We start from the raw sequence: 14,796 nt of genomic DNA on the forward strand, positions 1-14,796 counted from the left end.
AATTCTGAGAAGCATTTGCTCCTATATTTTCATTTTTAAATCTTTCCAGACCCAGTTCGAAACTCACTTCTTCCTTCAACCTTCCTGGAACTCCATTACAGGAAGAGCTCTTCTTCCTCTTGATATACTGAGAGCATTTCATACCACACTAAAAGACCTCATAAGGCACTGTCTTGTGTTAGAGTTCTGTTTGCACATATTTCGTATCCCTAGCCAGACTAATGAGTGCAACTTTATCTTACTTACTGTGTTTTTTTTTTAATCTTGTATACCTCCCGGCCTTTGATGGATCATATTAAATAGTTGATGAATGGTGATTATGGAGTCAAGGTTCTGTAATACCAGTATGCTTGAATTTTCAGTTAGCCTGTATAGTGTACATTGAATTTTTTAGGCCATGGAAACCAGCTTTCACAAGTATAGAAAGAAAATTCATGAAGTGAGCTCCTATTGGGAGCCAGGCACAAATTCATTTAAAATTTATACTGAATAACTGCTACAAACCAGGCCTTATGTGACATACTGGGGAAAATTACAATATGGCATCTGCCCTTAAGAAACATACAGCCTGTCTTTACTTATAGCTCTCATGGAGCTTTCTCAATACCACTCCATCCATCCATGCCAGGCCACACCCAATCTAACCAAACCCTCAAGACACTATCTACCACCTAACCTTGTTTTACTTTCTTAAGAACATTTACCATTATCTCAAAATTTCATGTGGTTTTTGTTGTTCTTTTATTTATTGTCTACCCCTCTACCAACTTCATCAGAGTAGAGACTTTGCCCAGTATATTCACAGCTGTATCCCCAATGCCTAAAAGAGGACCTGGTCCATAATAGCCATTCATTAAATTTTTTTTTGTTGTTTTGTTTTTGGGTTTTTTTTTTTGCGGTACGCGGGCCTCTCACTGTTGTGGCCTCTCCCGTTGTGGAGCACAGGCTCCGGATGCACAGGCTCAGGCCCAGCCGCTCCGCGGCATGTGGGATCTTCCTGGACCGGGGCACGAACGCGCGTCCCCTGCAACGACAGGCGGACTCTCAACCACTACGCCACCAGGGAAGCCCCATTAAATATTTTTGAATGGATGAATGGCTTACAGGGTGAACAGAATTGTGAGGAAGACATCATAACTCCCATCACAGGTAAGGAAGCTGAGGCTTCAAGAATTTAAATGATGTCGAGCCTAGAATTCAAGTTAAATTGTTTCTGATTCAAAAGCTTATGTTCCTTACTCGCACCATCTGTCTCCACATGATTTTCTCCTTTAGTGTCTGTCTCTCTGTTTTCAAGGGTGCACAGGAATTGGAGCTGTGGCTCTCATTACTGATTGCCTATGCCTGAGAACTCTCTGCTCAAAGTGTTAGAGAGCTTTGCAAGTAAGCATTTCTATGAATTAAAGTACTACCTAGGAATGCCACGACCTTGCATAGAATCAGTTCTTCCAGTAGTTTTGGTATATCTGCATTCCCAGCTTGTGGAAGCTTCCTTGAACTGAATCAAGGAAGCAGAAAGATGGGATTAAGGAATCAGCTAGCCAGCGTATTGCCAGTCCAGTGAACTGACAGCAGGAGCCTTGGATATGGGGTTGTTTTTAAAGAGGGTTGTGTAGGTGATGGGGTGACCTTCTTGGTGGTGATAATATTTTCCCTTTTTCTGAATAGCTTGCTTTCTGTTCATGATATTGAGAGAAGAAGGCTCATGAAGAGCTTTAGGAATGTTTTTTAATAGGACTTCAAATATCCATTGAATATCATTCATTTTTGTCCTTTTATAGTAGAATAGGCTTTATTTTTTTAATTTAATTAATTTTTTTGGCTGCACTGGATCTTCGTTGCTATGCATGGGCTTTCTCTAGTTGTGGCGAGTGGGGGCTACTCTTCATTGCAGTACGTGGGCTTCTCATTACGGTGGCTTCTCTTGTCGCAGAGGATGGGCTCTAGGCACGCGGGCTTCAGTAGTTGCAGCACGTGGGCCCTAGAGCGCATGGGCTTCAGTAGTTGTGGTGTATGGGCTCTAGAGCGCAGGCTCAGTAGTTGTGGCGCATGGGCTTAGTTGCTCCTCGGCACGTGGGATCTTTCCGGACGAGGGCTCGAACCGTGTCACCTGCATCGGCAGGCGGATTCTTAACCACTGCACCACCAGGGAAGTCCCTATAGTATAGGCTTTCAATCTGACCTTTTTCTTCATACCTTCAAAATATTGAGTATCAGGTTGTTGTAATAACAGATTCACTGATTATAAACTGATGAGGTTGTGTAAAGATAACTACGACAGGGAAGTCAGGTGGTGAAATGAGGCAATTCCTTCTCCACGGAACTCTCACAGTGCTTTGGGCAGGGAATAGGCTTAGTAGGAAAATGTCCTGGATTTGAATCCTAGTTCTGCCACCATCGGAAAGCCGTTATCCTCACTAAGCCTTAGTTTTTCTGTCAACTGAGATTCACCATGATTATATGGCAGGGATATTTGAGAATTAAGTGAAATAATGATTGTGAAGGCCCTTAGGACCATGCTTGACACATAGTAGTTATGGCATAAAGGTGTGTTGGACTTATTATTTTAACATAGGATAGTATGTAATGAATGAGCTCCCAGGTATAACGGATTGGTAATCCTTCAACCTACACTGGGGCCCAGAGCTGGAATTGATGCTATGTGCAGTTCTGTGTCAAGGTCATGTAGACCAAATTACCTTCAGGTCCTTAAAAAGGCTACCTCCTAGTCTAATTGAATGAGGATCATCATGGCCATACTTTGGTTTGCTTTCACTTTTCTAGATAATTGGATTTTTCTGTTAACATCCGCTAATCTTTCGTAATTCCAAGAGTCTATCGCTAAACTGTGCTCTGGTTTGCATTCTCGATATGAACCTCTATTATTTTTCTCCACTCACAGGAAAGGTGAAGGCTTAGCTTAAGAATGTTTTTTACAAGTGAGCATGCTGCACAATTTCTAGGGTGGTAAAAAGAATGGAATAAATATATTATTATTATTAAAGTTAGGTCTTTGCTTAAAATATGTTTTGGTGCTAAAAACGTGGGACTGGGACTCCAAACACCTGGGTTCTGCCACTTGCCATCTGGTATGATCTGAGACTTGCACTACTTTGCTATAAAATAAGTCCAGTAATGCCTACTCCACAAGGTTATTATGTAGGTTAAATTAAATAAGATAATGTATATTCATCATCCTAAAAGTGAGAAATTAACAACTTAATGCTTTTGCTTACCTCCTTCCACAAACCATGGATAGCTGCACACCACCCTCTCTATGCACAGATTTTGCACTGATGAGATTATGAGGCACGTCCTAAGGATGCTGCAGCTGCAGCCCATAAAACAGAGCTCTGTGTCTGTGTGAAGAAAATTGTAATAAGAGGGGCTTCCAGAGTCACGTCACTTCTTTCAGGCAATGCACCATCTTCCATTAAATCATACGAATAGTTAACCAAAGGTTGCCAATTCATCACTCTATTTTATGGCAGAAAAATTTCTGCAGATTCCAGCATCAGTTAATTCTCCCACTTGGAAATTTGGGAAGTATCGGGGAATGTTTTTAAGATGGCATTTTCCTCTGTGCTAAGCCCATATAGTATGAAATGGTGGAAGAGAGTAACTTTACAGTGGGGAAACCTAACAAACACTGCTTCAGCCAGGTGATCAAGTTTAACATAAAAAGTCATAAATCGTGTTGATAATATGTTCCCTTGATATGATGCAGTGAGAATGGCAGTTTCTTCTGTGGTCTTCCCAAAACACATAACCCCAGTGTAATCATTAGAAAAACAGTAGAAGAATCTCAATTGAAAGGCATTCTACAAAATACCTGATTAGTACCCCTCAAAAATGTCACGGTACTAAAACGAAGAAAAATCTGAGAATCAATCAGTCATGAGGAGCCTAAGAAGACATAGCAACTAAAAATAATGTGGTATCCTGGGTGGGATCCTAGAAAACGAAAAGGAAACTAGGTAAAAACTAAGGAAATCTGAGGAAAGTATGGACTTTGGTTAATAATAATGTATCAAATTTGTGACAAATGAACCATACTAAAGATGTTAACAATAGGAGAAACTGGCTGTGGGACATATGGGGCTTCTCTGTACCATCTTCACAATAATTCTATAAATCTAAAACTATTCTAAAAATCATCATTATTCTAACTTATCCTTCAAAGTTCAGGTCACTCCTTTAGGAAACCTTCCTTTTAAGTAATCCTGTAATCTCACATCTTCCCCCTCTCCCTTACCACCATGGTTTTATGAGCCTCTCCTGTCTATTCTGTATTACATTGTATTATAATTGTTTCACAGGACTAAATGCTCCTTAAAGACAGGAATTTGGTCTTTTATCTCCATATTCTAGTGCTTTCCACAGTATTTGGGATACATGAAAGACAAATGCTCAGTAAGTGGTAGAATAGATGAAAAAAATTAAACAAATCAATGTTAAAATAAATAGATGAGTTTTTAAAGTGAACGAAAAACTGAAGGGGCAGGGACGGTAGAGCCAGTAGATGCCATGAACTGTGATGTGCTGAGATGATGCTGGAGAAGGACAGTGACTGACAGTCCTGGTCACAGCACATTTCACATATTATTATATCAATGATATGTCATTACTAACAAGTGGTTCATTTCTGAGGGGCAAGGCTTCAGTCTAGGGATTGGAAATGGTACACAGATGCCTGTGGGTACTAAGCACAGGTGTTTCATCTATAGATACTCTGTGTGTCCTGCCTATGGGTTTCATTCATTAATTTCACACATTCATTCAACGTATGTGTAATGACAAAGACAACACTACTAACTAGCATTTATTGAATACTTACTATGTAAATATGTACAGCCATATACTGTGTTAGTTGCTGTAGTGGAAGAGCTGATTTTATCCACACAACAACTTTGGGATATAGATTAATACTATTAATCCTATTTTATACATGAGGAAATTGAGGCAGAGAAGATAAATAACTTTGTCTCAGGGTACATATGAAGAATCTACTATGTTCCAAGCACTGGATATACAACTGGAAGAGTGGGAGGGAGGCAATGGGGAGAGGGGTGGTAAGAAGCAGAAACAAAGTGCTACTGATAGACATACTGACCTGGACTTCCACCTGAAAATTTGGATCACTTATGCCCTTTCTTCGAAGGAACTGAGAAACCAGACCTTCTGTAGATTTTCTTCTCAAGCTTTTCTTTTCCTTCTTCAATAGAAATTCAGTATTAAGTACTCAACAAATACCAAGTAACAACTATGCATCTGACAGTGCTTGCAGGAGAAAGCTCATTGTTATTTACAGGGTTCAAGCTAGAGTCAGATCATCAGACTAGTAACCAGAGTCTGCAAATAATAGCTTTGTTACCTTGGCCAGTCAGCTTCCGCCTCCTCTTTGTAAGTGGAAATTCTCATTCTTCTCTTGCAAGGTTAGTGGGAGGATTAGAGATACATGTCAAACACTGGGTGTATGGTAGGTATTTAATAAATGGTAAAATGGATTTTTATTATACATAGGGAGATAAGAAAAGCACAGTGGCTGGTGGGAGGAGGAGTTGTGCTGAAAGCCAACTTTCAATTTCCACATGTTTTGCTAGGCCTTGTTTGAATTTTAATTTTATTGAATGAGCCTGCCCCTACATTCTCAGTAGGGTTTATTTTGTAAGGAGAAAGTAGTATTAACAGACATGTCAACTTATCTTTTTTTTTTTTTAATATTTATTTATTTATTTATTTTTGACAGTGTTGGGTCTTCGTTTCTGTGCGAGGGCTTTCTCTAGTTGCGGCAAGAGGGGGCCGCTCTTCATCGCGGGGCGCGGGCCTCTCACCATCGCGGCCTCTCTTGTTGTGGAGCACAGGCTCCAGACGCACAGGCTCAGTAGTTGTGGCTCACGGGCCCAGTCGCTCCGCGGTATGTGGGATCTTCCCAGACCAGGGCTCGAACCCGTGTCCCCTGCATTGAAAGGCAGATTCTCAACCACTGCACCCCCAGGGAAGCCCCTCAACTTATCTTTTATTCACTGTACATTGTTTGCAGATGAGAGCCATGGTCATGTCCAGAAGTCCAGTAGTTCAGCATAGATGATCTGAGGGTCATACTAGAACCAGGATGTACTGATGAATTCTTTATTGTCAATAGAGTCAAACACAGGCTTACTCTTACATATGGTCTATTCTGTAGTGACGGAATATTAAAGGTGGAAGGGATCTGATTGCTCATCAAGTTCATTCTCCTTATATCCACCTCTGTGTAGTCATCCATATGAGAATATGAATGACGTCTTGGTGTTCATTGATAGTGCCAGTCTTGCTACTTATATCTGGTAGTAAAAATATGTAGCTTTGCTCTCTATCAGCAATTTTAAATACCCTAATTTTATAATCTCATCAGAAAGTTTATCTGCAGATGGCTATTATCCAGTTCCTGTTTGCCTGTGAAAAACTGAGTGGAAGCAATACTTACTTTAGGATGGTATGTTCAAGACTATTTTATCCTTCTATCCCTCTAGTAGAACTTGGTACCAAATCTCTATATGTTCCTCACTGGCTTGGCCTCTCAAAAGAAGCATGTTTACTGAATTATGTCCAGATATATGGAAACAGCCACATGATAATGGCTTTATATTCCACCAGCTCATTGACTATAAGCTAAATGCTGGTTTCTTCCTTTCTAGAAGGGGAGAAGACAGTATCTACTTTTCAGAGCTATTTAAATGACTATAGAGTATATGTAAAGGACTACACATTGGCCAGCAAATGTCATGCCCTCAAAGTATTGAAATTTTTGTTAATAATTTCTTCCTATAAGACTATATTTAAAGACAATATAAATCTTGTTGTTCAAAGTTTCATATAAAGGAACATCAGTATGAAAAACTTTTGACTGGAACAAATTTTATGAAAATATGTCTATGTGGAAAAACCAATATTTTTCAAAGCACATAACATATAAATATATGTATAACAAATATATATAATAAATGCAACATATATGTTATCTATTATTATGTTCTATATACATGGTGTATGTTATATATAAGTATATAAATATAGCATACAACTTATAAATAATGGTGATAGAGAGTTAAAGAGAGATTTTTTTTCTTTTTACCTGAACTTGCAGGGAACTCAGTGCTAAAATAAATTTTTAAACACACTATTATTTTTCCCTTAGATGATTGATGCCTTTAATTCTTTTTCCTTCTAGCTGAATTTTGATTGTTCAATTTCAGCAATCTGCTCCTTTTATTATAAATCACATTTGATCACTTTTAGAAGCAGGAAGACCTCAGCTGCAAAAATGTCATACCTTATATTTCAAGGTAAAAAATGAAAGCAGTGAGGTTAAATGACATGCTTCTTAAATCCCATTGTTAGCTAATGGTGGATTCAAGGTGAGAATAGCCAGGTGCTGCCTGGTGTTCTTCCAAACTAGTCTGTGTAGTCACACTCAGAGTTTTACTGAAAGCTCATGAAGCTATTTTCAATCAAATAACTGTTATCCAGTCAGGAAGCTATTCTAATGGAAAGTTCAATGAACATCCTCCAAAGTACTTAATGCATATACTAGGAAATGGCAGTCAGTGCTATCTGTGCTTTTAAAAAATATGCAGAAGAAAGTATTTGCCTATGTTCTATTTAATAGCTTCAGAAACAGAAAAATAAAAGAACTGATAGTTGCCTGATGCAGAATTAGGCTCTGAGATATCCACATGAGGGCAGACTCATATCCAGAAAAATTTCTGTTTGCCCATGAGTAGCTACCTCTAAATATCACCTATAGTATATGCCTCTGAATCCTGCCAGTGGACCCCCATTGATTCCTTTTCAGTCATGAGCACTGAGTGGCAGGAAGAAGCACAATAAAATAAACAGCCAACACATTCCCTCAGAGCTGGCACCAAAGCGCTACATGAGTTATCTCACAGTGAAGGGAAACAAAGGTAATGAGATATCTGTCTATAAATTTCATCTTGTGCTCTTCATTATGAATTATGTCCCCAGGCTTATCATCAGTGCTGTTAGCTGAGTTTTTTCTGAAGTATCTATCCTTTTTTTTAAAAAATTTTATTGAAGTATAGTTGATTTACAATGTTGTGTTAATTTCTGCTGTACAGCAAAGTGACTCAGTTATACATATATATATATTCTTTTTCGTATTCTTTTCCATTATGCTTTGTCACAGGATATTGAATACAGTTCCCTGTGCTATACAGTAAGACGTTGTTGTTTATCCATCCTATATATAATAATTTACATCTGCTAATCCCAAACTCTCATTCCTTCCTTCCACTCCACTGCCCCTTGGCAACCACATATCTGTTCTCTGTATCTGTGAGTCTGGTTTTGTTTCGTAAGTGATATCATATGGTATTTGTCTTTTGTCTATAAATTTTAAATTGTATGATCTGATATCACTGACTTTTATATAATGAAGTTTACAAAATTGTATAATGTAGCAATCTCATGAAGTGGATTTATGGAATTTTAGAATGGTGTTCACTTAACCAGTAAGGAATTTGAGTTTTAGACAAGCTAAGTGGCCAATCCAAGTTCAAATAAATATTAAGTTATGAAATGTTATTAAAACCCAGATCTTATGACACCTAGTTCTGTGCTTTCTTTTCTTTTTTTTTTTTGCTATTAGCTCATTTTTTTAAAAAAAATTATAGTAATCTTTATTTTCTAATTTTATACAATTTTTAAAGGTATACTCCATTTACAGTTATTACAAAATAGTGGTTTATATTCCCCGTGTTGTACAGTAGATCCTTGTAGCCTCTCTTACACCCAATAGTTTCTCCCACTCCCCCACCCCTATATCGCGCCTCCCTCCCTCACTGGTAACCACTAATTTGTTCTCTATATCTGTGAGTCGCCTTTTTTGTTATATTCACTAGTTTGTTGTAATTTTTAGATTCCACTTATAAGTGATATTACATAGCATTTGTGTTTCCCTGTCTAACTTATTTCACTTAGCATAATGCCTTTCAAGTCCATCCATGTTGCTGCAAATGGCAAAGTTCATTCTTTTTTATGGCTGAGTAGCATTCCTTTGTACATACACACACACACACACACACACACACACACACCCCTTCTTTATCCACGCATCTGCCAGTGGACACTTAGGTTGCTTCCATATCTTGGCCATTGTAAATAATGCCGCTATGAACATTGGGGTGCATGTATCTTTTCGAATTAGCATTTTCGTTTTTTTCTGATATATACCCAGGAGTGGAATTGCTGGATCATGTGGTAGTTCTATTTTCAGTTTTTTGAGGAACCTCCATACTGTTTTCCACAGTGGCTGCACCAATTTACAATCCCACCAACAGTGTAGGAGGGTTCCCTTGTCTCCACATCCTCGCTGAACCATGTTATATTATGTTTTGTGTGATTCAGCTGATTGACATGAGCAACAAGCTATGGTTCTTAACAAGGTACTGGCCATGCTGTGAAGCAACCTTGGTGAAAGATGAATGGGTGCAGGTTACCTGAGTGAGCGCCCGCAGTGGCCACTCTGCTCACAAAAAGTTAGCCGCGCCAGGACCAGATATTCAAGAGTAATTGAAGCAAAGAGGAAGAAGCAGCCCCATTTCCAGGAAAAATTAATTCAGGCAACAACTTCTAAGCCACGTTCCTATCAGCTTAGCAAACTTTCTTTGTGCTCTTATGATGCGCCATCATTGCTGGCCAGGGGTACAAATCGTTTTCTATACCAGGTGCTGTGATACTGTATCACAGAAATGGTCCATGACCTTTGCAGTTTTGTTTCCTTAAGCAGGCTAAACTTTTGATTAAAAAATAGAGGTTGAGTTACTAGCAGCTGTTGTGAAATGATACGGAAAGATGTCTGTGGTGCTGTGTGTGGATATATGTGCGTGAGTGTATGCACGTATACATATGCGCTCATGTGCATGTATATGCACGTGGTATGAGTGACTATGCTAGCAATTGTCTCCAGTAGAAAGCCTGATTTATTAACGTTGGCCACTGTATCTTTCCTGAACTAGAATAAAATATATATATAGCCTTACGAATTCAAATCAGTTCATACCTTTCACATATAATGTACTTTGTAAGGACTGAGAGATCCCTCAGATATCTATCACATCACCTCTCCTCACTAGACATACTCATTCTAGTCACTGACCAAAGCACATACTCAGATAATTTCAATGATCATCTGGCAGGTTGTTATAAGTGCTATAAAAGGGTTACAATTGCCGAAGGATCACGGAAGAAGGACATTAGATTTAGACTTGGGTGTAAAAACCATTTCTCAGTAGAAATGACATTTGGCTAAACCTTAATTGTGAGAAAGATGTTGACATGGGATGATGAGCCGCCTTCACAGTTTATAGCTATTGATGCAACCAGAAGCCGGAGGAATCCTGCGTGAAAGTAGCGTGGGGCTAGTTGTGCCCTCATAGAGCAAAGATTCGCCAGCATTTCAAAATATTTTGAGTTGTTGGGGGATTAGGGTGGGGTTTTGGTACCTGATTTTTATTACTCTCTTCTCCACTAGTATCTTGACCAAAATATAATGCCCATAAAGTTCAATGCAGAGATCCAGAAATCAGCTTTATTCAAGCATCACATGGAGGGTTCTACCCTCCCCACTCTGGTGCTATTTTAAAAAATAAAAGATGAATTAGAGACAAATATAGATATTTCCTTCTAATATCCCCCAGAAGACAGAAGTATTCGTGGACGTTTTGTTCCCCTTGGGCCAAGGCAGGAACCTGGGTGAGGAGAGCCTAAATATTTTTGCCTAAAATAGCTATTGACAAATATAGAAAAATAACCCTGTTTTACTTCTTATGTTTTCCATTTATCTTACCGCATTTACAAAACTCTCACATAAGGCAAGTTGACATGTTATCCTAAAGACTAATCTAATCTGAAATGAAAAGGGAAATAAAACTGCACGTATCAACTTGGTCCATAGGCACTTAGAGTCAGTGAAATATGGAAATGGATCATATTACATTTGTAATGATGCAGCTAATGACTAATGAACGTTCTGATGCTATCTTTGGGTAATCATCCGCAAACATATGTTTTTTCTTTTCAGGACTTCAAGAGATGTTGATTTTATGCAAACTAGAAATTCTCCACCATCTGTAGTGGCAAACAAGTGCTCAGTGCTTTGGCTAATAGTAGATAGAGCACCAAGTGAATGTATGAAATTATTCAAACAGTATGGAATGACTTCTTTAAGTTGTTCCTCAGCATTGCTTTCTAGCTCTTCGACCATTTGGGCTGCACTGAAAACTTAAAAAAAAATTTAATGTTTGGTCTATGTAGGGTCTTCAGATTTTGTTCAATATTGTGTATGCTTTGGGTGCATGTCTCCTGCACGTTTCCTTCTTTTTAATATTAAGGTGTGGGTTGTCAGAAGCTTCTGTGCAGCAGTAGCTCTTGTTTCTTTTAGTAGACTTGGCCCTACTGGAGATAGAATTCTATATGCACTCAAGGTAGAATTATAAGGAACTTACATCTTTCCACTTACCATGGATTGTACCAAATAGGCCCCAATTTGCAATGAGCCGGATAACCAGATTCTCTTAGCATGCTAGGTTAAATGGTCCAGACTCTGCTCATGGTAATTTGATGACAGAGCTCATTGGATTGGATCGGAATGCTCTGACCCGGAGAATGTGAGCCAGTTTGTTAAATTCTTGCTACCCCTACAGTTAGTCACTTGCAAATATTATTTGCAGGCATATTTGCCTTCTTTTGCCCAAAACTCCATTGCAACAAAAGTCTGACTCGGCTCTTTATCTGCAATTTCTTCTCCTTTGATCATAGATTTCCCACTTTACTTACTTTAAATTTATGATAATCTATCCCCCTTCCTTCCTTCCTTCCTCCCTTCCTCCCTCCCTCCCTCCCTCCCTCCCTCCCTCCCTTTCTTCCTTCCGTCCATCCATCCATCCATCTTTTTTAATCAATATGGAAAATACATTAGTTAACCTATGCATTATTGCTATCAGGTAAGTAGTGTGGAAGACACAATAACTTGGTGATTAATAGAACTAACTTTGGAATCAAAGTAATTTGGAGTCTAATCCAGACTCTATTCCTTACTAGTTATGTAAGAAGGTTAAAGGATTACTAGTTATGTAATCATTTAACCTCACTAAATGCAAGTTTCTTCATCTATGAAAATATCTATGAAATGGTAGTGCTATTATATACATGTTACTAGGAGTGATAGCATATATGTAATAGCAATGTCATGAATATGATATGGAATAAGGTATGCAATACATTTAGCAGAGTGGCTCACAGTAAAATCTCAGTTAGTGGTTAAGATGCTGTGACTACTATTGCTGCTCTGGTAGTAGTGTTGGTGATAGTGGTGGTGGTAATGATGGCAAAGATGGCAAATTGTGCTATTTCAAGTGTATCATACCTAGTACCCTTTGAAAGTACATTGCAGAGTTCAAGTCATCAGCGTTGGGATGCCATCATGACTGAAAAGATGAGTTAGGATTAATTTTTTACATGTGGACAAGCTGAACCATTCTCCAGCAGCTCCTGCCAGTTTCTTTGCAATTCAGAAATACTCAACTAGACACCACTGAGCTGATAATGGAGATGTCATCTCGTCTTGAAGTTGTTCCTGTAAAATCTATAACTGTGTTAGCCTGAAAACCTTAATGGATATCTCCATTTTAAAAAAATTGCTTTTTCCATCCTCTACCATCAAAAACCAACATCCAACTTAACACTGCACTATAAAATAAGATAAGAAACCTGACTGTGAATTACTGAAAGTAAAGCTAATGAAGGATTACAGGAGCTGTAAAGTGGGAAAAGAAGACTAATCCATTAGGAAAATGAAGCAGAGACACTGTGAATATTAATTACAGCTCACTGAGGTTTTGTTTACTGAGGTTAGCAGGTTCTAAGTCATTGAGTTTTCTTAGAAAATGGCCACAGTTAGCCTTGCACCATAATTTATAAAGCAGAAGATATTGTTTCTCTCTACAAATTGAACCACGTGAAATTGAACACAGATTTTCTTATTAGTCTCTTGAAAAGCAAAGGAAGGAAGGACCAAGAGTCCCTCCATGATCCTTAACACCACTGAGTCTTCTCACTTTCTCATATCTGCGTGCCATCCTATGCAGATACCACCTTAAATTTTGCAAACTCATGTTGTGGGGTATTACATGTGGCCCTATGATATGGGAAAGAGTATTGAAATAGGAAGGAAAAGACCTGTGTTCTAGTACTGTGCTTCCACTGTCCAGCTGTTCAGCCCCCCATAGTCACTTTAGTTCTCTCTGCTTCCAATTTTTCATCTATAAAAAAAGTTGTTTGTTTTTTAATCACTAGTTCTTAAACATTTTCAAAGAAAACCCCCTTTGAGAGTACCATGGAATCTATGAATTTTCATGCCAAAAATGTAGAAATTTTACAAAATATATCTATATAGAGTTTCAATAGTTCTGTGCCACCCTAAAGCTTTTACAACTGCATGGACCTTGGGCTAAGAACCCTTACTCTAGGTGATTGCTGTTGTCCATCATAACTTCATAATTCTGTGATCATTGGGCATTTAAATTTTTTCCCTCAAATAACTTATGCTCTTTAGGGTCTGGTGGAAAAATGTTTGTAAAAGGCTCCAGCGGAGAATTTTGAGACTTGGGTATGTCTATTTTGTACTTCCTCTAGCTTTGGATTTACTGTGAGATTTGGGCAAGTTACGCAGTTTCTCTGGGTTGTCTTCATGGGATGATATAGTTGTGGAAAAATCTTGGACTTCAGAATCAGACAGATCTCAGTCCAAATTCCGGTTCCTTCACATATTCACTCTGCAGCTTTAAGAGAGAGTACTCTGTGGGCATGTTTTCACTGTATATAAATCTGTCTAATAGTTTGTGGTCTTGAGGCTTAAAAAAATTCTCACTTAAAAACTATTTGCCCAATATTTTCTCAATCCCTTGCAACTGATCCCCTCTCAAATCTAAGAAGGTACTTACAATAGTTAGCCCTGCATCTACTTTTCCTCCTCTTTGTTTGTATCTCTAATCCCAGTCCTCTGGCAACTCATCACAAGTCATCCTCAAGTCACCACCTTCTATTTTGTTTTTTTGTTTGCGGGGGGGGGGGTTGGCCTCTCGGCTTGTGAATCTTAGTTCCCTGACCAGGGATTGAACCTGGGCCCTCGGTGGTAAAAGCGCGGAGTCCTAACCACTGGACTGCCAGGGAATTCTCGGATCACTTTCTATTTTGGATCAAGGTGTAGACTGTGATATGGTGTGCTTGCAGTAGCTCTGAAATTTTAGATAGGAGTAATAATATACATCAAAGCCATCTTAAGACATTTGTAAGCCTTGGGCATCCTTACATGTAGAACTGCTTTTCTCAAAATAATATTCATAGTATAATACATTTACAGTCAACATTTTAAAAAGTTTTCTGTTTCTAAAAATGTGGGAGTATTTTTATATTTTATAATTCTGAGGTTTGAGTTTTAAAAATTTATTTTTTTGTTGCCTTAATATGTGCACGCATATAAGTGTATACAGATATATGTAATTTGTGTGTGTTTGTGCAGAGAGAGAGAGAGTTGTAGCTAATTACTTGGTGTATGTTTCAATTTGCAGATATTTCATGAAAATCATAAGCTTTTGCTTTCATATTTTTGTTTTATGGCTTAGAGATGGTAGTTGTTTTTGTTTAGGTCTTATGCACTTTTAGTAGTCTCTACAATTTTGTATGTGTTTTATTGTTACCTAATGGATACAATGGCTATGTTTTTTTTCCGGC

The 14,796-nt window shown here is 38.3% G+C and overlaps 1 protein-coding gene and 1 non-coding gene across 6 annotated transcripts in view; one reads left to right on the forward strand and one right to left on the reverse strand.

Moving 5' to 3' along the window:
* Nucleotides 1-14,796, forward strand: part of GRM5 (glutamate metabotropic receptor 5) — a 535,807-nt gene that overhangs the window by 21,963 nt on the left and 499,048 nt on the right. The window lies entirely within an intron of this gene.
* TRNAK-UUU (transfer RNA lysine (anticodon UUU)) lies at nt 14,163-14,235 on the reverse strand. The gene has a single exon. It is a non-coding gene; the product is annotated as a tRNA-Lys (tRNA).

This window comes from Delphinus delphis, chromosome 8 (assembly GCF_949987515.2).
Source record: "Delphinus delphis chromosome 8, mDelDel1.2, whole genome shotgun sequence".
NCBI classification, from domain to species: domain Eukaryota; kingdom Metazoa; phylum Chordata; class Mammalia; order Artiodactyla; family Delphinidae; genus Delphinus; species Delphinus delphis.